The sequence below is a fragment of the Lipotes vexillifer genome, unplaced genomic scaffold (genome assembly GCF_000442215.2).
Source record: "Lipotes vexillifer unplaced genomic scaffold, Lipotes_vexillifer_v1.1 scaffold963, whole genome shotgun sequence".
In the NCBI taxonomy this organism is placed as follows: Eukaryota; Metazoa; Chordata; class Mammalia; order Artiodactyla; family Lipotidae; genus Lipotes; species Lipotes vexillifer.
The window spans coordinates 876,201-902,975 of NW_006780023.1; the positions used below are offsets into that span (position 1 = coordinate 876,201).

Genomic DNA, 26,775 nt, shown 5'->3' on the forward strand with positions numbered 1-26,775 from the left:
GAAAGAACATTTGGAAAGAGGGGTCAGCATGTGCCATGAAACAGTGAGGGGAATCGAATCTCAAGGGTTTGACTGAGGGGAAGGGTGTGTTTGGAGGAGTCATCGTGTTTTAAATAATAATATCACTACCAGGACTACTATCTGACACTTAGTGAATGTTAACTATGTACCAAGCCCTGAACTAAGCACTTTACAACTGTTACTGATTTAATCCTTAAACAGCTTTGCGAGAATCTACTCTTCTTCCTATTTTATAGATGACAGTACAAGTACATGCATTGTCCTATTTTCCTTGAAATCAAGTGTTACTATTTCAGTTTCTTAGACAAACTTAGAAAAAGAGTCTTAATATTTACTTGTTCCAGGACAATCTCCATAATGTGTAGTATGTATTTTGGGGGGATGAGGAATATGTTTTTAATACATATAATTTTATTATAAGCATATTTTTCATAAATGTATAAAATCAGGAGGATTTTGACACCCTTTCTTTTTTAACTCAAGTAATGAATGTCCCATTATTCTTTGGTCTATCAGCAACTGTGGAAGTAGCCAGGATAATAGATGATTTGTGTCTGAAAAGTGGCAAAGAAAGCTCCTTTCAATTATTTGACTCACTGAAGAAAGGAAGCTGAGTAATGAGTGAGTGATCTAGTCTGAAATCATTGGCTTTGTTATGCTTTTGGTTTTTACTTTATAGGCATTCACTGTGAATGTGTTTTTCATATATTATATGAATATTATCCAATATTAGTACATTTTCTTCCTTGCCCAGGAGTACCCACAACCAAACTATCAAGTTCTGGTAGGATTTGAAATACCTACTCCTTCCTATGAAAGCTTACAGAAATTCCTGGATACTTTGGGATATTTTTCAGTGGTTTCACTTTTTCCTGAGAAAATAATTTATGCTTCTTAGTTTTCTCATCTGTAAAATACTGGTATTGGATGAGATAGTCTAGAAGGTCCCTTTCAGCTCTAATGGTCTGTGGATTTATGATTTAATGATTAAATGGCACAAGGAACTCATTTCTGAGTTTTCTTTGTAGTAAAATTTTAGTGTTGTTGTCATAAAAGAAGTTAGCAGACTAAATATTTCTCCATGAATATTTGAAAGAGATGCCTAAAATAGCTCTATATTTCACTTTTTAGCATCACTAAGACCCTATCCTGTTCAAAGATATGATTATATAATATATTCTCACATGACATTTTATACATCTCAAGGTCTAAGGCCAGTTTTAAGTAGATACCATTAGAAATGATTTATGGTCAGTTTGTTTTATGGTGAAGAGGTACGCTTTACATGATGCTCTGCTTTTCTGATTGCTGCAATAATAACTTTGAGCTTTAAGAGCTCATATTACAACCTTGATCTTTATGCTCATGTTCACAGCTGAGGGTAAATTCCTTTCTCAAGAAAATCTAGGAAACCCAATCTACCTTTCACCCTCACTGTCTAGAGAAACTGAGTAGTCCACAGGTTGCTTTATCTTGAATCAAAGGCAGGGCAATAATGACTGGAAAGAAGAACCTATAAAATATATTATTATTTTAAAATTTTGTGATTGAGAACAAAATTTGCATTTTATGCTCCCTCCAAGATAATTTTTGCCTTTCTCATTTGCAATCAATTTTTGAATTGATTACAATAAATTTTCTATTCACTTATTATAAAAGCAATACCTGCTTATTCTGGAATTATTACAAAAAAGTATAAATAAGTACAGAAATATCTAAAATTCTGCTACCTAGAGTTGGCTATTGTTAATATTTTTTAAAATTTCATTCCAGGTAAGCATGAACATTAAGAAACTGGCAATAAGTTATATATTTTGAAATCTTTAAAAATATTAATATGTAATTAGCTTACATACACAATTTTTAATGTCAGCCTTCAAAGGTAACCTATTATTTTTATTGTATAAAAAGTTATAAAACTCTTCAGTTTTCACTGTTTTGTGATTTCCAGTGCCATTTTGATTTAGATTCCCTTTTTGATTATTTGGCTTCATTTCTTCTTTTTTCAGAAAATATTTAAGGTTATTTCAGCCTACTTTCCTCCAAGTGGGTATTTTGCATAGAGAAAAACAAAGCTCTGAAACTCATATTATATAGTTTTGTTTTACATGAGACCTTTGCTTTATAAATAACAGGTAAGTTTTAACACACTGGAAAACATTGCTATAAAGATTTCTATCGTAACATAAAGAAACCTTTAGAAAGTGAAGAGTAATTCCTCCTTCATATAATCTTGTTTATAAGCATGTATTTTCAAAAACATGTTCACAAGTCTACCAACTTGTGTCCTCTTTGAGGGCAGAGCTCTGCTCTTATTGCCCAATATTCCCTCATATTCTAATACTGTCTCCACGGCTCACATTGTGACTTCAAACAGCACTGACCTAAGAGGCAGTAATGGTTAAGAATTTTTAACCATTAAAAGTTGGTTCTGCTCTCTGTTGCTAATTTTCAAATCCCTAAATGAGATAATCTTGGTCTAACTCTTAGTATAGTGCCTGAGACTGCATAATAAAAGCCAAATAGGTTTTACTTTTCAGTATTGTGGGCTATTTTTTTTTAACATCTTTATTGGAGTATAATTGCTTTACAATTGTGTGTTAGTTTCTGCTTTATAACAAAGTGAATCAGCTATATGTATACATATATCCCCGTATCTCCTCCCTCTTGCGTCTCCCTCCCACCCTCCCTACCCCACCCCTCTAGGTGGTCACAAAGCACCGAGCTGATCTCCCTGTGCTATGCGGCTGCTTCCCACTAGCTATCTATTTCATGTTTGGTAGTGTACATATGTCCATGCCACTCTCTCACTTCGTCCCAGCTTGCCCTTCCCCCTCCCTGTGTCCTCAAGTCCATTCTCTATGTCTGCCTCTTTATTCTTGTCCTGCCCCTAGGTTCTTCATAACTTGTTTTTTTAGATTCCATATATATGTGTTAGCATACGGTATTTGTTTTTCTCTTTCTGACTTACTTCACTCTGTATGACAGACTCTAGGTCCATCCACCTCACTACAAATAACTCAATTTTGTTTCTTTTTATGGCTGAGTAATATTCCATTGTATATATGTGCCACATCTTCTTTATCCATTCATCTGTTGATGGACACTTAGGGTGCTTCCATGTCCTGGCTATTGTAAATGAACATTGTGGTACATGACTCTTTGAATTATGGCTTTCTCAGGGTATATGCCCAGTAGTGGGATTGCTGGATCATATGGTAGTTCTAGTTTTAGTTTTTTAAGGAACCTCCACACTGTTCTCCATAGTGGCTGTATCAATTTACATTCCCACCAACAGTGCAAGAGGGTTCCCTTTTCTCCACACCCTCTCCAGCATTTATTGTTTGTAGATTTTTTGATTATGGCCATTCTGACTGGTGTGAGGTGATACCTCATTGTAGTTTTGCTACAGTTGATTCATTTGCAAATATTTTCTCCCATTCTGAGGGTTGTATTTTCATCTTGTTTATGGTTTCCTTTGCTGTGCAAAAGCTTTGAAGTTTCATTAGGTCCCATTTGTTTATTTTTGTTTTTATTTCCATTTCTCTAGGAGGTGTGTCAAAAAGGATCTTGCTGTGATTTATGTCATAGAGTGTTCTTCCTATGTTTTCCTCTAAGAGTTTTATAGTGTCTGGCCTTACATTTAGGTCTTTGATCCATTTGGAGTTTATTTTTGTGCATGGTGTTAGGGAGTGTTCTAATTTCATTCTTTTACATATAACTGTCCAGTTTTCCCAGCACCACTTATTGAAGAGGCTGTCTTTTCTCCATTGTATATTCTTGCCTCCTTTATCAAAGATAAGGTGACCACATGTGCATGGGTTTATCTCTGGGCTTTCTATCCTGTTCCATTGATCTGTATTTCTGTTTTTATGCCAATACCATACTGTCTTGATTACTGTAGCTTTGTAGTATAGTCTGAAGTCAGGGAGCCTGATTATTGTTTTTTGCTATACATATTTTTTTCTCCTAAATATGAACCCATTTTTCCTGAGGTCTTTCACTTCGATTTTTCAAAGCAGAAATAAGCTACTTCTTTAGAGATTATATATAAAATATCTTAAAGAGTTGGTGGGGGAATAAAATATACTCTATTTTATAATAAATTTATATATATTTATTATTTTACATTGCCTATATCACCTAATAGTCCAATGTCTCATTCACTCATAATGTTTAATGGGAACACATTTTAAAATAAGGTGTGCTACAGAGTCATAAATATAATTTATAGTTCTTCCCAAGGTACTTTTTTTTTTTTTTTTTGTGGTACACGGGCCTCTCACTGCTGTGGCCTCTCCCATTGCAGAGCACAGGCTCCAGATGTGCAGGCTCAGAGGCCATGGCTCACAGGCCCAGCTGCTCTGTGGCATGTGAGATCCTCCCGGACCAGGGCACGAACCCACGTCCCCCACATCGGCAGGCGGACTCTCAACCACTGCGCCACCAGGGAAGCCCCCCAAGGTACTTTTATTGTAAGGTTTTCAATCATTCTACAAGTATAAAATGAGACCTTTTAATGAATGAGAAATTTGAGGCATCAACTAACAAAGTCTGACTTTTCTCCTGCCTATAAAAGATGGGTAAGAATGACTGAATTATTGTTGCAAATCTACATTGCTCTATGTTCGACAGTCTTTGGAAATTGGTCTCAGGTACATCAAGACAGGTGTGTAAAGAAGTCCAGGACTGTGAAATCCGTACTGTGGACTCTGAACAATGGAATCCTCTAGTCCAGTTCTGACCAACAGAAACAATGTGGGCCATGTATGTGACTTTACATTTTCTGGTAGTCACGTTAAAAAAGTTAAAGAAACAGGTGTAATTAATTTTAATAACAGTTAATTTAACTCAAGATATCAAAAATATTATCATTTTGATGTGGAATCAATATAAAAATATTAATGAGATAGCTTACATTATTTTTTTTGTTCAAGGTCTTAGAAATTCTGTGTGTAAATTTACAATCAAGTACATTTCAATTGGGACTAGCCATATTTCAAGTGCCATATCACCCCATGTGGCCCATGGCTACCATATTGGACAGCCTAGCTTTGGAGGTACCATAGCATGGCAGTGTGGTGTAGAGAAAAGGCGACAAAGACCAGCTTGGAATCCTCATATATGTCTGTTCCTGGCTCTGACATTTGATATTGAGATGACTGTGAACAATTGATTTAGTGTCTCTGGGTCTTAGGAGGCTGTGAAAAAGGTTAAATAATATATCATATTTGAAAGTGCTATGTAAGATCATAAAGCACCATGCATGTGTAAGGCATTATAACCCCCTTTTATTGTAGATTTACTCTCATGACTTGCACAAGGCCACATTCCCAGTTGGTAGGAGAATCAAGGATAGAATCTGGGACTTCTGACTTCTAGCCATCTGCTTCAACTATCGGCTGTTCCTAACTTGCTGGCTTAAAAATAAAACCCAAACGTTTTTGTTTTTAAAAAATGAGGAAGGAAGAGAGTGGCAGCAAGAAGTAAATTCCATATTAAATGGTTAGGGTCTCCTTGGCCACTGTCATAATGTTCTGCAGTAAAATTATACATACAGGATATTTATATACTTATATATCAGCATTACAACCATCAAGGATTGGACTTTATTGCTGTCATATAATACAAAACCCTACGTTCTTCAATGTTTCGAACAACTTCTAAATTGAAGTGTGGTTTCCCCACTCTATTTATCTCCAAAATACAGTACAACCACAAGAAAGCCCTTCCACACTGAGCTTGATTAATAAAACAGATATGGATCAATTCAGCAGGTTTTCCATGGATATTTTTGGTTACAGATGTAGCTCATTAATCCACATGTGTGAGACACCATCTCTCTAGTGTGAATCCAAGAGACACATTAATCTCTGAACAGAAAGTGGAAATAATTCAATTCAGCATATTATTTAGTGCTTACTGTGTGTAAGACACATCAGGTATTTCAAGGAGCAAATGGAGCTTGTTTCTCTGATAAATGTCACTTAGAAATATGTTATTCAACTTGAGGAAAATATGGAATCTACCAAACTGTCTATGATATATGATTCAGGAATCTATATTTTCAGAAGGTATAAAGATGATAAGAAAGGAAATTCCAGATTATCCAAAAAATAATTTAAAAACTTACATTCTTTACTTTTGGAGGGCATACAGAGGATTACTTATTATGATCTATTTCCCTAAATGTAAGTCTGTCATAGTTTTCATATTTAAATTTTTGGTCATTTTCTACATTTGTTTCAAGTGAATTTCTTCCTAGAACTTAAAAACCACATGAAATATTTAATTTTATACTATGTGAAATTAAGCATAAGCCAAGTTCATTTTCACTGAGAAGACATGCATTCAAGTTCTTTGTTCCCTTTCAGTCAAAACTCCTCCTTAAAAATGACTTTCATCTGGTTATTTTACTAGAAAACTCTCAGAATATAAACTTCAGTTCTGCCTGAATTGACTATGTTAAATAAATATAATTTTTATTTTCACTTGCTGAATCATTGCTGTTGACCATTGAATGAAATCGTTTATTGAACAACCTTTACATTTTCTTGCTTTTGCACCCTAGTTTAAAAACAAAGTTTAATTTTTTAAAAGTTCAATAAACTGTATTTTTGTTATTTCCATCATAACTTTAAAAGCAATTCCTTTCCTCTGCCTTATAATAACCACCTTCTGCATTTTTATGATTTAGTTTAACATTATTATTGTAATTTTTTACTGGGTGAGCCCATCAGTGCCCTTGGCAGCAAGATTTTGTTACAAGAAATCCGGAAGCAGCTGAGCTTTAGTTGGCTGCAACAGTTATACAGTTTCTCTGGATTGAGTTCAGAACCTTACCCTGACATTATGAATGTAACACACGTCATGCGTCCTCCTTCAGCTTCTCCAAAATATGTGATTGGCTTGAGTTCTATAACCTGTTGCTTAAATGAGCATATATTTTTTAATTCAGTGGTTTTGCATTATAAATATTTCATTTGGTTAACATCTGGCCTTGATAGAGTTAGTGGTGCCCGTAGTAAAATGTGATACATTAGGAAAATGAATAATGTATTTGCATTTCTCCAGGAACTCTGAATGGATTCATTCTAGACAGGATGTGGTCATGTGCATTAACTATAGGGCTAGATGCTGTGTTTTTCTTTTTGTTCAAGTGCACCCCCAGCAAGAACACAAAAATCTGAGGAATCTTAACTCTTCATTCTTTCAATTACTAAATAAAATTAAGTAGACTATAAAAAGCCATTGTACTATTAGATATTAGGAAACATTGAGTTGTGTGTCCAGAAGTCACACTTAAAACCAGGCAAGGGTAACATGCATAAGATGGCTGTGGTTACTATGAGATAATGTCTACCCATCAGAAATGTATGGTATTTTTTTCTGTCGAAGTTCAAAAGTTAATGATGTACTTTATATTTTAATTGCTTCTACTGAGAGATCTGTTGAGGAATAAAAGAAATTCTGGCATGCTGTTATTATTTTTCACTGTTGATATATTCAATATTGTATATAAATGAAACCATACACATTATATCATGCTCTGTTTCATACATCCTAGATTGTCTTTAGGAAAATTTAGTACATGGCACTTCAGTCATCTGAAAGGAATCATTTCTTTTTTTTTTTTTAACATCTTTATTGGAGTATAATTGCTTTACGATGGTGTGTCAGTTTCTGCTTTATAACAAAGAGAATCAGCTATATGTATACATATATCCCCATATCTCCTCCCTCTTGGTGTCTCCCTCCCACCCTCCCTATCCCACTGCTCTAGGTGGTCACAAAGCACCAAGCTATCTCCCTGCACTATGTGGCTGCTTCCCACTAGCTATCTATTTTACATTTGGTAGTATAGGAATCATTTCTTCATTACAACTCATAAAACTGTAAAGTATCAGCCAGAAAAAAAATTGGGCCAATTAAGAGAAATTTGATAATGGTAGAAAAGCACATACAGACATGACTGAGAGATGATAAGATTATTTTAATTTTCCCATTTGCACTGGAATTATTTATTTTACAAATCTCCAGATCTTTTATTACTTAAAACCCTCTGCTGAATCATGAAAAGAAGCTTAAGTTAGCAATTTTCCTTTGCAAAATCTAGCTTCTAGCATCTGGTGAACACTTGGATATCTAGTCAGGTCCTATGGCAATGATTATTTTAAGACTCTATTCAACATGCCTGGGCTTAAAAATCAGCTCGAATCACACTCTGCACATGTATTTTACTCTCAGGGATTTAAAAACCTGGCATTAGTAGCGATGGTCTCAAGGCTTTTGCAGTGGAGATGAAGGTGGGAGATAGGACCTGCAGGCAGGCCGGGTACCCCAGGGTCTGCCAACAGCCCCTGTCTCCCGAACAGCGACAGTGAGTTCTGCCACCGCAGCTGCCGCGCCTGTGGACCACCGGCCCCCAGGCCACTGCGCCCTCCATGGCTTCTCACACTTACATATAGACTCGGCCCGCCTGCGGAATCGAGGACTACCGTCCTTGCTTGTGCCTTCCTGTGGCACGTCTGGGGCTGGTTTCTGTCTCTTCACCCGACGCTACTCCACTTCCGGAACAGCTTCTGAAGTAGAAAAAAAAGAGGATACTTTTACTCAATTGGAAAGACAACAAGAAGCTGGATTATTATCAGAGTGTATTGTTTTGGGATCATAGGAGAAATTACATTCCAGCAATGTATAAAGACACACTTCAATAAAAGATGCTGTTATTGACCGAAATGTAAGTGCACATTTAGTTGATATTAGAGGTCTTTGTATGCTGATTAGGAGAGAGAATAATTTTTTGTATTTCTGTGTATGCAAATATGCACTTATTTATTTTTACACATATACTATATATAGCTTTTGTCCAAATAAACCTTTTTTTTAGTATACAGTTATTGCTTTTCATGGTTATATTATGTGCTAGGTTCCCATTAATTTAATTTCCATTAATACAGGTTACAGATAATTTAGAAAGGATGTGGGCAGTTGCTACAGAGGAAGGAAATTTATGAGGAAGTAATACCTCAGGGAGAAAAGTTAGGTTTAAGAGGAGTGATCTCTGCCATCAACACATTTCCATCCAATTTGCATACAGTAGTATTCGAGTTAGAAATTATTCTCTATTATGTATCAAATCAGGTCTGGTAGAGCTTTAATTCAGCAATACTTTCAGGTTTTCGTCTGAGCTTTTGATGTAATTTAGTTGAGTATGCTTTATAAACCATGTGTAATTTAGACTTTTTACGAGTCATATGGGACTTCTCCCCAGTTAAACTGAATTTCAGAAATTTAACTCTGTGTTTTGCATAGTAGATAGTCTCTGTTTTGTTTTGGTATATTTCACAGAGACTTGTTTAGGAAATATTATTTATATTTGTTGTTCAAAAAAGATTTAAACAGGGAAGCTTTAGACACTTAGATAAATAAAAAGATTTGAAAGCCAGGATTGGTCGATTAGGAAATAAGTGCAGAATTGGGTATCTAATTTAGAATTTCTGCAATGTGATATAAATGATGTATTCTAGAACAGTACTATTCAGTAAAACTTTCTGTGATAAAGGAAATGTTCTCGTTTTGCACTGTTCAATATGGTAGCCACTAGCCACAAATGGCTATTTAAGCACTTCAAATGTGGCTAGTACATTTGAGGAATTGAATTTTTAGTTTTATTTAATTTTAATTAATTTGGATTTAAATATCCACTTGTGGGTAATGGCTACTATATTGGAGAGTATAGTTCTGAACTTTACCTGTATTCTGTGTTCAACACAAAATGAAGAACTACTTGAATGGTTCTAGCTGCTGAATGTCTATAAAACACAAGTGTACTCAAAACACAAGGCCCAGCCTCTGACGTGTACTCGGGCCTGACGGGTGGACCCAGCAGCATTCTGAACTTTGGCTCAACTTGTGCATATTCAGACATAAATAAAGTTTGGGCTAACCATAGGTGATTTGAGAACCTTTTGTCTCTGGAAAGCCATGGAATCTCAAATGATCTCTCATAATAAAGTTCAGATGGTAAATGGACTCAAGGGCTTGACTTTTCCAGTCCATTGCTTGTGTGGTATGAATAGCAAGTAGTGGAAACAGATATGGAGGAGATGCTCCACACACATAGCTGCCTCCATGAAAAAGAAACTCTCTAGATTCAGACTAGGTCACAGGAACAGGCTGGTAAATACTTTTGTGCCTCTACCCAAATCATTCTTCACTAAATATTCATTAAGCACTACTATGTGCTAAGGCACAATGCTTAGTGCTGGAGATAGAATGTTGAAAAAAAAACAAAAAAGATATGACCCCCGCCCTCATGGTGATTAACTGCATTAGACAATAAGATTTTTTCCAATGTTTTCTTCCTCCAATTTTTTTTTTCTGGATATGGTGAAAATAAAATAGGAGAAAGATACACATGATAAATAGAAACACTGAAGATCATGATTATGTGTGTATCATACATCTTATTCAATTTAGTTCTTTCTGCACAGCTTTCACAATTCCATAATCAGAAGACAAAACCAGTTTTTGAAATGCACTATTGGAAACAGAGAAAATAACTGAAAAGATCTCAACTTAAATTTTTAGAGCATGAGATGAGCATCATCATTTAGCATTTATTGAGTTTTTACAATATATGTTTACAAGGAGTTCTTTCCTCTCTATTAGCCAGAAGAATGTCCTTTAAAATAATTACTAATTAAATGCTGTTATAGGAGGACACCTTTTTGCATTGTCATTCAGAACACTGTGAGAAAGAGTGCTACAATCACATTTATGAAATGAATCAAATTTTTCAATATTTGAGCACCATCGCAACACCTGATGGGAACTACTAGCTACACAGACCAAATGTAGCTCATTGCATTTCAGTTCATTTTGGAAGAATGAACCAGAAATGTGGCAAAGTATGAAGCGAGAACTATTTAGTCACACTTCTTTTTTTCCCCCTCCACACAGCAACTATATAATAAAATGTATGGCTAACCTGAATTTTTAGATGAGTTTTCCAATGTATCACTGATGGAAATTTAAAGATGAAAAGGATTAAGAATTATATTAAGAGAATGCAGCCAGAATACATAGTACTTAAAGTATCTAAAGACCATAAAGTCATTTCTCCCAATATAGTAACGGATAATGTCCTTGATTTTGTAGACACACACTTTGAAAATAATTTTTAAAAATGAATTACAAAGCAATGGAAGAAATCACAAAGAAGAAGAAAGAGATTAATGTAAGTACTTAAAAACCAGTTGCTTACTAAAAACATTATAAACAACTTAAAAGGTGAAGTGGAATTTGTTTTATTCTTTAAAATGTTTTGTACCCTATGGAAGTTTGAAAACATGGTCACAAATTCTTTGGCCCTCCTCGGTGTTCCCTCCCATTGAATCTGGAAGGGCTTGTGACTGCTTTGACCCATAGAGCACAGCGGAGGTGACACTATGTAACTTCTCAGTCTGGGTCATAAAAGGCCAGGAAGTTGCTGCCTTGTTTCTGGAATATTGTCTTTTGGAATTCTGAGCCTCCAATTAAGAAGTCTGAGTACCCTGAGGCCACCGTGCAGAAGCAGCCACATTTAGGTGTTCCAGCTGGCAATTCCAGCCGAGCTCAGCCTTCTTTCTATCCCTGCCATGGCACTAAGCATACAAGTAAAGCCATTTGAGGCCCTTCAGGTCAGCCAATCTACCAGGTGAATAAGCCATGAGAGAGAAAAAGCTCCCAGCTGAGACCCATAAAATTGTGATATACAATAAAATGTTGGTTGTTTTAAAGCCACTACATTTTGATGTGGCTTGTTATGCAGCAACAGAAAACTGGAGCATACCTGCTTGTACGTGTGATATTTTTCCAATAAAAATTTAAACATTGAATGTAAAAGTCACTCTGGGAATTTGTCTGCAAAAATTGACAAAGAGTCTTAACACCCTTCCTAGAGAAAGAGCTCTTACAGATCACCAAGAAAAAAATACTAACACCATATTAAAGAATGAGCACTTATATGAACATAAAATTCACAAAAGAAAAAAAGGCTAAAAACCATGTAAAAAATGTTCAACCTCATTAGTAAGTAAAGGAAATGTGAATTAAACAACTGAATTAAAATTTTGGTTATCAAATTGGCAAAGATAAAAAAAATAATATTAAATGTTGGTTTGGGTAAAGTGGGAGTATACATTGCACAAACTTTCTGGAAAATAAATTAATATTACATGTCCAGAGTTTAATACAATAAAGTTGGTCATTCACTTAGGACCTGTTTTCACCCAGGGACAAGAAAAAAACAGAAACTTCTATCTCACCCTTTAAACTGGGACATTCCAAACTATACAATTAGCTGCAACATGTCTCAGCTCAAAACAGGCCTTAGCTTCTGCTAACTTTGAAATATGGAAAACATATAATGCAGCTCTTCTCTTTTAGTCCAAGCTTTTGGCAAGACTGTTGCAGAAGGTTTCTAATTGAGAGGCAGAAACATCTGCTGTGAGGAAGGCTGCTATTGAAGGAATTCCCGGAGCAGGAGACTGAGTTTGCAGAGCTCAGTGCCATCAGTTTCCTTTTCTACTGATATCTTCTTCCTTCAGAGTAAACTCAGAGATAAGGAAGGCAGGGTCTTCCTCCTTCAATAAACTCGGGTTCAGATCTTGGCTCTGCTTCATCCAGTGAAAGTCCTTCAGGATACCCATCATTTCTGCAAAGCTGCTGGCCTGGGACAGAGAGACACAGTAGCTTTGTGTTCTGGTTTGCAAATATCAGGGCTGGCAGAACAAATCAGGACTGATGGAAGCTCAGGGAGTCTACCTGGGTCTCCTCGGCGATGTTACTAATGGCGAAGCAAGTTGTAGAGTGGAATGAAGATCCAAAACAAGGTAAGCGGGGAGAGACCTTTGAACTTTCTGGAGGTAAGAAATCTGTTGTTAATGAAGCTGAAACTGCATCAGACGCCACGATTCTAGCAATCTGGCTGCGCAGGTGGCGCAGCTCATCCTGCAGCTCCATAGGCGGCTTAGGGCCGGCAGGGCTTCTTCGAGGCCAGGAGCCTCTTCTCCAGCTCCTGCAGGCTGGGCCCTGAGGCATTGCGCTGCATGACAATCAGAGGGCTGGGCTTCCAGGGGCTCCTCAGGGGCCATGTATGCTCCTGACCCGGGCAGAAGGCTCTGCTTCATCTATAGCATCCAGGCGATGTGAGCCAGGGTAGGGACTCAGGGCACAGCCCTCAGACCCAGGTCAGAGATGTTGGGCAGCGCCTCCAAGGATTCCGGGGGACATGGCTTCAGCCACAGGTTGGTACCCATCCTTCTCACTACACTTCGAACAGCCCCCTGCGGCTTGTTTTGCCAGACTGAGGCAGTCACATTGGCTTCCATTCCCCACGTTTCAACTGGCTCCTGCACTTGGAGGACAAGGCAGCACAGGGCAGCTCTGGGGGCTCGGGTAGGCTGGAGGCTGACTCTTTCACCTCAGGCCGTCTCAAGGAACACCAGGCTTCTCCTCCTCAGAGCCCCGCTCTGGCCTCACTCCCCTCACGGCCCCTCCTACCACGGCGGCGCCCAGACTCAACCGCCCTCACTTCCCCTCCACATTTCCTTATTAACAACTCTTCCATGGTTCCAGTTGCATTAAAAATGTACCTACTGTTGCTCCATTCTCCTCACAGCGGATGCGGTGAACTTTGAAAGAGTAAGTCAGATCATGCCATTTACCCACTTAACAGCCCCGCTCTCACATCCAATAGTGCCCCATAGCACTTAGATTGGACCTAAATTGCTTTCCCAGCTTCCAGGCCCCATATGATTCTTACTTTGCCTACCTCCCTCTCCCCCTTGCCCTTTATTCTCCAGCCACACTGGCCTTCTCCTTATGGGAAACATCGTGCTCGTCCCCGCTTTCAGGCCTCTGCTCTTCCCGTGCCTGGAATGCTCTCCCTCCAGAACCCTGCATGGCTGGGCTCTTCACTATTTAAATCCCAACTTACATGTTACTTCCTCAGAGAGGTTTATCTTGACCGTCTGATCTAAAGTCATCCACTCATTTTCATGTATCTCTAATCTAATTCTTTTTCATCGCACAGTAGCCCTTATACGTTCCCTACTTAATCATACATTTTATTCATTCGTACATTCAACCCTTCCTATCTCCCCACTCCTCCTTGAGAGCAGGGAACTTGTTTGTTTTGTTCACTGTAACATCCCTTGCAATTGGAACAGGGATGGGCACGTGGTAGTTGATCCATAAATATTTGCTGGATGCCTTGCAAATACTTTTTGTACTTTTGAAACAAAACCAGACATTGTAAGTTATGTGGACATTTTTCAAAGCTTTGATGGTACTGATTAAAGTACATTGCTTCAATTTCAAAAAAAGAAAAACCCACAAACGAAATCACAACAACGTAAAATTATTTCAGTAGTGTGATGAGAGCTCTCCTGTCAAATCAGATGCTTTCAAAACTAGACCACCAGTCAACAGGCTCTTTGCTTTGAATTGAAGAATGTGCACCTCCCACCAATATTTTTCGTGTTGCTGAACATGTGATTTATTTACTGGGTAAGGAGCAAACCTTAATGAAAGACTCCCCTTTCAGCTCTGAAAGTGCTGAAAACAGTGTTTCATCTTTCGATGCTGGTTTAAAACAAACCTCTGGAATGGGGAGATGTCTTAATTGCCCCACTGAGTAGATGAGAGTTAAAGGTGTTCCTCTTGGTGTCATTCACTCTGGAACTGCAGGAACCTTAGTGGCTGGGTCTCGGGGCCAACTATGACCACAAGATTCTACAGTAATGAGATCTGTTTCTATAAAATTCATGAGAAAAATCTGAATTGCTATTTATAGATATGCCACACCATTTCAGAAATGATATAACATTCAGACACTCAGGCTCAAGTTTTGATATGTTCCAACATAGCCTATCCCCACCAGTTGTGAACCTTCCTCCACAGCCAGGCAGGCCGCATTCTTATGATTCTTGAAGGGATGGGAAATACACACTTATTAAACACATCCTTTGGGCCAGTCTCTTTGCTAATTGTGTTATCTGTGTGGTCTCATTTAATCCTTAAAACTGTGCAACAAGTGAGTAAAGGTCATCAGAAGACAGATTCTATTCTCTCACACAATATTAAAGAAGATTGGTCAATTAGGAATCGGCAAAACAAAGGAACTGTTTATTTTTATCCCACTGACATTATCCCAGAGTTTAGTTTCAAGTTTTTCAAAGGACACTGTATTTTACTGAACTGATTCATGGCAGTTGTCTGGAGCATGGAAAATGTTCATTGATTTAACAATGTTATTAAATTGGGCACAAGATTTCCACAGAAACTGTGCATTCAAGTTGTTTAGAAATGCCAGGGCTTTAGAAGGACAGTTAGGTGAGGTACCTTGAGGTTCCTGGAAGCTATTCTTACAGTCCCATGGAGTGGTGCATCGATTTGGTCTCATTAATAATGTTTGGAGAGCCGGAGCAAGGGGTGGGCGGGCCATTTCCTTTTCTCCACCCATCCGAAGGAACACCTTCATCCTTCAGCTGATTTTTATAAAAACTTAAGGTTGTATGTCTCAGATAAAACTAGGATTGTGAAATTCCATATCTACTGAAACAGGGTTAATTCTGAATTAATGACTAAATCCTGATAAACTAGGAGAGAGGAAAAATATCTCCTAAGGTTGTACTAAGCCACTACTGAGGTTCTGGATTGTGGATAACTGGCCTACTTTTAAGTACATTGCAGTTAGAGAGACACTCATTTTCCTTTATTGTTTAATTTATTTTTTTAAATTTTTGGCTGGGTTGGGTCTTCGTTGCTGTGTGTGGGCTTTTCTCTAGTTGCAGTGAGCGGGGGCTACTCTTCGTTGTGGTGCACAGGCTTCTCATTGCGGTGGCTTCTCTTGTTGTGGAGCACCGGCTCTAAGCATGAGGGCTTCAGTAGTTGTAGCATGCGGGCTCAGTAGTTGTGGCTCGCGGGCTCTAGAGCGCAGGCTCAGCAGTTGTGGCACACGGGCTTAGCTGTGCCACAGCATGTGGGATCTTCCTGGACCAGGGCTTGAACCCGTATCCCCTGCATTGGCAGGCAGATTCTTAACCATTGCACCACCAGGGAAGCCCTCATTTTCCTTTATTTTTAAGACCCATATTATGCTCACACAGTTCAAAGAAGCCAAGTATAAATGAACTGGTAGAAGAAAGGATTGAAAAGATCTAAAGTATATCTGAAATTCCTACCTGTTTGGAATAAGGAAGGATGAAGTGAGAAATTAATTAACACTTCAATATGCAAATAAATTTGAGAAATAGTGACTTTAGTTTAGAAAACTGGAGAGCAGAAGCTTCAGTGGTTGGAATCTAAAATTAGGCCTTCATAATGCAAGTTAAGAAGAGATAATTGAGAGGAAGAAGTCAATGAGATTTTCATTCTAGGTACATCCTCCTGACACTTTTCCAATTGCTAGAAATATATCAAACGTTTCCTAGAAGCTCCTCATCCTTGCTGAGAAATTGTAGCCCTTTTCAAATGAAACTGTTAGATAACTTTCAGACAGGATAAAATAGTAAGAATGGTGATTCAAGGTGTGGTCAGAGATCTTCTAAACAACAGAGTTCAGGAAAAAGACTAAGGCTATGTTTTTATATATAGTCAAGGAGAATCTTATATGGAGTCTCTTTTCAGTTATCCAGATATTTTGCATTATATAGCAATGTTTAAATTGAACCAACAAGTGCAAAGTAAGTGAATTCCTTTGTTTGGACTGACTCTATTTTGACATCCTTGCATTCAGTCACCTTAGTATTTGCATTATGATCCATTAGTATATTCATCCATGTAATTAAATAATTGAGTAATTGATTAATTAAACACGCTACCTCATCTAAGATAACCTGTGAAGCAATTTGTTCTGGGCAAGTTTAAGAAAAATGCTTTTTCAAGTAAAATTTGATTTGGTTTCACCTCCAGTTAAAAGTGGGTTTATTCTTATTGAAGACTAATTGATGATACTGATTCAGTAACAGCTAACTAATTAAAATGATGGCCCCAAATAATCATTTTACGTACCTTTGAAATAAGTGTGAAAAACTTCAAGTGTATCTTAGTAGTCACTTGTCTGTGGAATAACTTTGATGCAGAACATGGTAGAAGGAAGCAGGAAGGAGAAAAAATGTGCTGTGTGTGTTTGGGATATGGTCAATGTTCTGAAATACTCCAGAATCTTCACAGAGAAAGACTTCAGCCAGACTCTTGAGATATCAGAACGTGGTTGAGCTCCATTTTTGATGGGAAAATATTGTCTTCAATGTTTTTGATGATAGTTGTTTTTTTTTTTTGCGCTTGAATGTGATGGTTCCACTTACCCCCATAACAATCAAACATATTGTCCATAATCCAAGGTCAAGTTGGATTTCCAGGGAGAGCCTTCACAAAAAATTTGCCCTAAATTAAGCCATAACCCAGTAGCAATAGTAATAGTTATTACTTATTGAGGATGTCTTACTTGACAAGTTCTGTGCTAAGTATATTTACATATATATTATTTAATCCTTACCATGATTCTACAATAAAGCAATCTTCTTATATTTAAGATCCTTTAATAAAATTTTAAATTAACTCATACACACACGTATATACATTTTGAAGATAGAGCTTATGTTTTGCTCCCCTTTCTCTCCTCAGCACACAGTGAATGGCTCATAATTGGTACCTAGAAAATATTTGTTGAATTAAATGAAATGTCATTTCTGTGCTTTTCCTGAGGGAGGGGTTTTTATCAATCATTTTGTCCTTTGATGTAACTCTGAAGACACTCAGGGATGAACAGGCACTGGAAATTTTTAACCCAGCTAAGAAACGTGGATCGACTTGTCTCTGTCCTCTTGGGTCACTGAGGAAGGCTGGCATAAAGTAAGATTGAAGTAGGATTGTGGAGGGATTGGTGGGAAGGGAAAAATATTAATTCTGGTGAAAATATCTGGGTTGTAAACATAAAGAAACAAGAAAGTTGAGAGACTGTGAACTTGATAGTTTTCTGTGGAGTGTCTGAAATCTGACAGATGATGCTCTGAAGTGAGAGCACCTGCAAGACTGGGCTTATACACAAGAGAAAGGAGGGTCATGGTGGTGGGCAAACTCCCAAATGAATGCAGTCTTACTTTCTGTGCATTTCAGACCCTGGTTTATTAGATTTTCCAATTGCTGGTCAGACCCTTATCCATACTGCTTTTTTCCTGATTGTCCCTGACTGTTCTTATGGCTTTGGTGTGCTGCATATAGGAGGATCATGGGATGACATAGAGTCTAAGAACTGAGTCTTAGTCTTCTGCCTCCAGCTTTGATTAATCCGTGGAGTCTATTGATTGAGCATCCAGTCATTCCAGGAACCATCACTGTCAAGCACAGTGTGCACATGTGGTGTCATGCAAAGCAAACTAAACAGACTCCATGCCTCGCCTCCAGGAGCTCACAATAAAAACCAGACAATAGATGGGGTGAACACAATGGGGCAAACAGACACACAGCTGTATAAACAAAGAAGTACAACAAATTAGAGAATTTTGGTATGAACTGTGAGTGCAAGTGCTCTGTCTGTGCACTGGAAATGAGGGGAAATTCTGCAAGTTGCAGAGAACTTGCTGGAGTCTGTGTGAGGGTAAGGAGCGAGCAGGTGATGGCATTGGTGGAATCATCCTCCTTATTTCAATTAGGAGGGAAACAAAGGTATTACTCTGAATGGACATGTATTGCTACTTAAGTCTAGATTCTTCTAAGAGATTAGGTTATAACCAGCCTAAAGAAGGAAAGTAAAAAGTATTAAGCAGGGCATAGCCTGCCAGAGAGATCTCATAAGCCTTCTTTCCACTGGAAACCAGGCTAAAAAGAAAATAAAAACCAGAGTGTATTATAATTGTACATTCCATTCATAACTAGCTAGCATATGCCAATTGATTTTCCAAGGAAATGATTACTTTGGGTGAGTTTTTTTTTTTTTTTTTTTTAATAAGGGGCAACACTTTTCGCCATTGTCTAGCACTTGCTGTCTTTGACATCTCGAACATTGTCAGGACTTAATCTAGATTTACAGAATTCAGCTGAAAGCTAATTCCAGGCAGGTCTCTACCTCAACCATCCTAGGCTGATAGGTATCTCTCTTCTATTAAATATATCCAGATAGGGAATTTAAAAACCTCCCCAGGAATCTTTTCCAGGGTTTATAAAACCTTCACTGCCAGTAAGATCTTTCGATCTAACTTAAATTCCTTTGGTTGTAATTTAAATTCATTTCCTCTTCTTTCCTCATTAGAGAGGAGAGCACTGCCCCCAATAGCCGTCCTTCTGAATACAGCTGTTAAACACACACCTCAGGCTTATTTCTTTCCTGGACACAAAGGATTTTTCAGATGTCATCTATTTATACTTTTTCTTTTTCCCTTTGACTTCTGACTTTTTCTCAAGGTAAGATAATCTTCTTAGATCCCTTAAAATTGTGAATTTCCATAATTGATTTCATGAGGTTCGTTCTACAAATATTGACATGTCAAGATGTCCCATTTCTCTAGTTCCAATCAGGTCTTATTTATTAGGTCATAAAAATATAAAAGAAATTGGAATTTATATTTCATGTTTTCTTGGAATGGGTGAGATGATAGTCTCAGTCTATTAATGGCCACTTCCTAGCTCTTAATCCCTTGGGAAAGAATTTACCTCTAGATATTGCAATGGGTGAGGGGGAATGTCTTGTTTTTCACAACTATAAAGTGAGAAGATAGACAAAATATTTTTAAGGTTTTAATGTTCAGCAATTCCATGACTAAGTTCTAAGTATTCTTTGGCCCAAAAGAGCAGCTATTTTCCCTTAACAACCACTATTCTTACAATAGTGGCAATCCTATGTGTGTCACTGTGTGTCATCCTATGACTGATTTCTAAAGCAAGAATCTCTAAACTCTATTTAACATTTTTCTTTATTGAGGTATTCATATTTTAATATAAGTCCTCTTGGGTACCTATTTCTGCTTATATGATACCTTAATGCCAAAGGGTATGAGTTTTTGCATACGCTAAATCATTTTTCAGTGTATTATTGCCTGAATGTTTTTGTAAGGCTGCTGATATCATATATGACTGTTTTCATTAAATTGCTTTTAGTCCACTGGAAAGGAGCCTGTAATTCTTCATCTTCTCTGTCCATGTGAATATGCTTCCCATCTTTCATGCCCTGGGGTCTTTTAAAGCACATACTAAAGCAAGCCTATTGAGAAAATGATGACACATAGGGTTCTCCGTAAAAGACAATTCTTTTATTTCAAACACTTAAGTAGCATGGAATTTTTTTTTTTTAATTTACATTATTGAAAGAATTTTCAAAAGTAGGGCACTGAAAAAAGTCCATGGCAAAAATATTTTTGGGGTGGATCTCTTTCTCCAAGTGATTATATATTGAATAATCAGTTTACATTTCATTTCCTTTTAAACTTCTGCTGAACTTTGAATTAAGCATCAAAAGGCATATCAGGGTTAGCCACAGCACCTCCCTCACTTAAGAAACCCAGCGCCTGCTGAAATATTCTAAGGGATTTTATAAGAAAGGTGGATACTTTCTTCTGCCCTTTTGTACTTTCATGCATTAGCCTGGTTTTTCCTTGCTTGACTTGAAAAATATTCTTCATCAAACCTCATAGCTAATTAAACAAGGGAAGTCTGTTTCATATTCTAGATATCAAAATAGGATGAATATTTGTATAAACTTGAGCCACTTTTCTTCTACTACCAGATTGTCAGCAATTTATTTTCTGCCTCAAACAGCAGATCTACGTAGATTTGCAGCATTTCCTTTGCCCTCCTGTGAGCATCATCAGGCCCCTTTCTTCTCCCTCTCAGCCCTCTCCATCTAGGCTGTGATGACAGCTTTTATACCAACTGAGCACAAAGCAAAGACTGGACAGCTTAGCAATCAGCTGACATTTTTAACAGTTCTTTACATGTCTTTGTCCCATCTTGTACCACATAACTCACATTGCATGTCCCTGAGTAACATTTGCACTTTCCACCCAATAGGCATACCTCCTGGCTTGGTGTTTGGAGTTGGTGGTAAGCAAGGGGCATGGCATGACTGCACTCCCCTATCTTTAGTGCTACTCCCTAATTCTAAATGGCTCTGAGAATGCTCTCCACCATGCCTTTCATCTTTTCGTCCCTTTCTTTTCCTCCATCTCCCCACTCCTCCTCTCCTGCCTCTTGTTTAACTGTCTTCCCCTCCCTCATCCCTCTCACTACACTGAAATCACAAACAAAGCAGTGCTGGAAAAGTAGGGCTAAGAGAATAATGATGGGGTCTTTCCCCCCATTTGTTTTGGTTCTCTGAAATTCCTCACCATCCTTCTAAGGTTTTGACTTAAATTATCTGCTTTCCTCACCGGTTTTAATTTCAAAAACAACAACTGCCTTTTCTTAGCTTATAGTCTAGTACTCGGTTCCAGTTTTCGAACACATAGCCTTTTAAAAAAATTTTCCTAATACCTTAACCACTAAGGAGTTCATTCTTCAATGATAAACCAATTCACACATGGCTCAGTGATGGAAAAGTTTGTTTGAATTTAGGTTTTCTCAGGTAATTATGCCAACTGACATGACACATTTATATAAAAGGCTGCTTTTTAGTGAATATAAAATTCCCTTGAGATCTCCTGCTGAAGATCTACATATCATTATTATCCTTACGTAATGTTATCACCTTGAATTCTAGAAAGAAAAATTCAGGTAAGCTGGGGGATCACCTAGGAAGTCCAGAGTAATATAGTATACATGCACAGTAAAAACTGGCATTAAGAACATGTTAAATGGAAGGTAAGTAGGATTCTGAAACTTATTTTGTTCCACATCTTGCCACTTATCTCCTTCACTGAAAATTCTCCACCTGTCATTTAATATTTGAAAAGAATATAAGATACACTCATTCAGAGGTTGGGTCAGCCATGCACAAAAAGTTAACCTGCCTCTTTTGCTATAAGCTTAGCAGAGAGAGATTGACCAGGTGAATCATAGTATGGTACTGGGGAGGTAGCCAAATGAGAAGTTCTGGGGCAAAAATAACAGATCCTATTGCATCCATTCCTGATAATAACTGTCCACCCACAGGCTTTGGGTTCAGAAGGTTCAAGATAGCTTTGGTCTTAGAAACCACTGTCACAAAGATGGTCAAAAACAGGCCTGGATCTGAAAACCATAAGTGATTATAACTCTAGCAACATGGACTTGCAAATAGGCAAATAAATACCAAAGTTAATGTAGTTCAAAGCAAATGGTAGAACTCTGAGAACCCAGTGGGATGGAGGAAGCATGACCCCGTTGCCATTAGGATGGAATCCACATCCCTGGTACTGCACTCAGAGCCCCGTCGACCTTGGTGGCTCCTCTCTCCCCATCTCATTTCATCTGTGCTGAATTATACACAGAAAAAGGAACGACCACACTCTCTCACCTGCTGGATTTGCCATATACCCTGACTTCTAATTTGCAGGTGAACAGATCCTTCACGTCTCAGTCTGGATGCCATTTCTTCCGGAAAGCCTTGTTGTTTCCTTGAGTTTGGATTAGGTGTTCCTCATACCTACTCGAAAATGCCCTGTACTATCTTATCAGAGCAATCAACCTGTATCAGAATTGCCTGTTGACTTGTCTGTCTTCTCTGCATGGCCCCTCTTCCTCCACACCCAACCTGAAGGTTAGGACATTGTCTTGCTCACTGTGATATTCTGGGTGCCGGCTTCATTGTAAGGCTGTGGCCAAGAGTAAATTATTTACTCAGTGCCTATGTGGGCTAAGAACTCCTCTTGGTGTTTGAAACATATCAGTGAGCACACTCACACATTTTTACAAAATTTATATCTGCTAAAATATATATAAACTGCTTGGCACAGTGCCTGACATATCATAAGTATTTAATAATGATAATAATAGTAATGGTAAATAGCTAATCTTCACTGAGTGCTTACTATGTGTTTAAAAACACATTTAAAGTGTTTTTTTATGTATTATCTTGTTTTAATCCTTACAACAAATCTCCAAATTAATACTATTATTTTTCCTACTTAGTGGATGAGGAAAGTGAGGCATAGAAATGTTAAGTGACTTGCCCACATGGTTACCAAGTTGTGAACCCAGAATTCAAACCCAGACTGTTTGGCTCTTGAATCTGGTCTTTTAACTTTTTTATGTTTATTTAATATTTAACATTCTGTCAGTATTATCATCATCATTGTCAAAATACACTCAATAAATACATGCTAAAAGAAAATAAGTGAGGATAAGAAGTCTTTTCCTAAGATGTGCCAGTGTCGCTTCATGTTTATATAATGAAGCTGTGCCATTCTGGTACAATTAAGTATGCAATTGATTTTTTAAATAATTTTGGCTCATGGAGGTTCATATTATTCATCTTTCATCACATGGATTCAATAATACTTTTCTTATCCCCCCCAAATTTTCACTTCTAAGGAGTGGACTTATTGCCAGAAATTGATGCTGCAGAATTGGAAACCTCATTTAAAAACAGCTGTCAGTCATCTGGGAAGTCTCAAGTGGATTTTCTCCACATTTCGAAGAAAGGATTGTAGGGTGGGGTTAGGAGCAGCCTATCTGCTGTCCTTTCCTGTCCTCCCTAATTAGTTCTAATTAGTTCAAAACCTCAATCAAACTTGCTGGTTTGAAGTTTTTGTATTAGCTTTTGTGGATTCACAGAAGTTAATCAAGAATGGTTAAAGAAACAAGAAAATATTTGTTCTCCTATCTGCACCCCGCCCAATCAACTGAGTGTTAACTGAATATTTTCTATGAGTTCATCCATCATAGTGTTCTGCTCCACTGCAACTAGGTAAGCCTAAGTCATGGTATTTGTCTTCAAGGGGCCGTAAGTCTACTTGGGAAGATAATATACACAAGAAACAGTGGGGAGAACATGATACCAGTAATAATTGTGTTCTCCGCTGTGGGCTAGCCTTGGGGACTGTAGGAGTTCCAAAGAAAGGGAGATTCATGACGCGAGACAAGTGAGGGATTACATCACAGAAGAGATGGAAAACTAGGTCTCGCAGAATGAATAGGAATTGGATAAATAGAGAAGAGAAGGGAGATCATTGTGCATATGGGGAAAGATTTGGCAATGGAATAAATGTTTGTGGGATTGTAAAGAGACTGGTCTGGCTAGAAGAGAAGAAACATTTTGGAGACTGATGAACAATATGTGTCCATGTAGTTAAGGGTCTCCTTGAATAAGACACAGAACAATAATAAAATATTGAGAGCTAGATGAGCTTTTCGAGAATATTTGATTTGGGCAATTCCATCCGCACAAAGTGATCTCTCTCAAATTTATCACTGTTTTGTATTACTGGGCAAGTCAAGCTCTCTGAAAACCCACCGTTAGTTAAAAAGTATCAGAACCATCACTGGAGTAGGAGAGGTTTTAAGTTATAAACCTAATTGAGACTTTGTCCTCTTCTGATGTTAGCTCATCACTAAGTTGCATGACCTTGTAAACACTACTTGTCTTAGTTGGGCCTCAGTTTTCACATCTGTAAAGAATGAGCTGAACCATTTCATTTCTAATGACACTTTGAGTGTCTAATGACACTTTATGATTCTTTTTGCACCCATGTGATCTTTTATCATGGATAAACTAGGATGGATTTTTCAGACTAAACTCAAAACAGCCTGAATTTCTCTTAAATGGATTGTTCTAAGAGGTATCTTGATGTGTCATACCTTTGTGTGGTCATGAACAGTCCAATCATAAGATCAAAGATTTTAAGCCTTGCCGGGCATAAGCTGAAATGGAAAATAGTGTTCAGTCAGTTCCTACCTTTACATAAATGGAATGCTGTTGTCAATGATAATAATATATGCTGCTTACTGAATGCTTATTTTGTACCAGGAATTTTATATGATATATGTATCATCTATATAATAGCCCTTCATGTATCTTCCATTTATTGTGAAAAACACAGAGGTTTGATGACTTTCCCAAAGTCACCTAACTCACCAGTAGCAATGCTGAGATTCAGTTCCAGGGCTGTCCATGCACAAATCTATGCTTTTTTTTTTTTTTTTTAGCTAGTAATGTCTTCTTGCTCAGTGAAGGATTCAGGGGCATATATTGCTAAAACTTAACATAGGTGCTGGCTCCATATACAGCTGGGAAAATTTGGAGCTCATAGGAAAGGTGAAAGAATTAGGCCCCTTAGATAGGATTTTTGTATTCCCTATTATGTTTAGGCTAGAGAGTCAAATACCAAGGCTGGAATTTAAAAGGGACTGAACAATCTTATGACTAGTAATAGCATTTGTAGTCATGAGGATTGAGACAAAAAGGGAACAAACCGTAAGCTTTAAGGTCAAACATTCAGCACCAAGGGGTTAGCAAAATACTTTTCTTCTTAAGTTCAAATGTCACACAAAGAAACGCTGAGGGTTGACTGCACCTGTGGCTTGTGCCATTGAGAGGGCTTCTGAGGGGAGGATGAGTCATCTGGTATGACAGGAAGACCACCTACTTACTATACATTTTCTGTCTGGGTCTCTATTTTTTCCAGCATTGTTGACAAGATGTGCTGACTGAAATTCTTATTATTTAATAAGCTTTCTTCTTGTGGCACCTTTTAGAGCACGCATAAAAAACTCCACTGTCATTATGATTAGAAGAATCTATGTGTTATTTTCACAGAGTTAATGAATTTGCATTTTGGTCTAATCATTCTGACGGAATGTTTGCCTTAGAAGTAATTTTTTCAGCGCAGCTCCCTGGGTGCTTATTCAAGAGGTTGGTCTGATGGATAAACTTTCACAGGCTGAAGGAATTCAGATAAACAGGGTGCTTCCCAACCAACATGAGAATTAGGATTCTCAGGGAAGTCTTTTGCATATGTTCATGCACCAATCAGTTGTAGTTAATAAGTCTACTAAGAGAATTATTACCCTACTCTATACCAGGCTACTTCTGGCCCTATAATTCCCAACCTATGTATGCCAGGGTATGGTATACAATGTGACACACCAGGTTTAATTTAGATTCTGAAGGGTATCACCTAATAAATAAGCAGTTTGCTGATTGCAAATTCTTCCACCTTTAGATGAAAGGGTTATACTAGTATAAAGTGTTTTTATTTTAATAAAGGCAATTTGAGAAGTGCCCCAGAGTGAATGTATAAGACCTTTTAATTCTGTCTCTTACACTCCATGAAATATGGAAATACAATAGGCTGTTCAGAGAAGCAGTCTCTAGGAATCCACTAATCTTTGCAGATTGTTCTAGAGAGTAGACAGTTTAGGTGCCCCCACCCTAACTCTACTTGTAGCATTCCCATTTACTAATGACTTAATCAAGTTGCTCGTTTCAGGAGCAAAGGAGGACTGCAAAATCAGAATGTAAGCCTTTGTTTATTCTTTCATTTTCTCAGATACTGAGGAGAATTATTTTCTTTTTGCTGACAGTTTACGTATCTCTGGCTCCAATAAATTTTTGCTTGTTTTGAGATACATGCAGAAAAGATTTGCATTAAGCTGTCATTACAGATGCCAAGGGCTGAAAGCATAAATAGCCTCTTGCATCTCAAGAAAGCAAGGAATAAAATGAGTAACAGTTAACAGGACTCATTCTACCTACCTGAATTAGGATTATTCAGTCTCAGGAAATGGCTCTACCACCTACCCAATGGTGTAAGCCCAGTACTTCAGAGTCATTCTTGATTCTCCTCTTTCCCC

The 26,775-nt window shown here is 37.7% G+C and overlaps 1 protein-coding gene and 1 pseudogene across 1 annotated transcript in view; both read right to left on the bottom strand.

The window, feature by feature from the left end:
- The window catches only part of COL8A1 (collagen type VIII alpha 1 chain), a 155,417-nt gene that overhangs the window by 46,041 nt on the left and 82,601 nt on the right, over window positions 1-26,775 (bottom strand). The window contains exon 2 of the mRNA XM_007453209.1: window positions 8,484-8,603. The gene's annotated coding sequence lies outside the window, so the exon portion shown is untranslated. The remainder of the gene's footprint in view (window positions 1-8,483; window positions 8,604-26,775) is intronic.
- Window positions 12,579-13,397, bottom strand: LOC103072386 (mitochondrial fission regulator 1-like pseudogene; annotated as a pseudogene).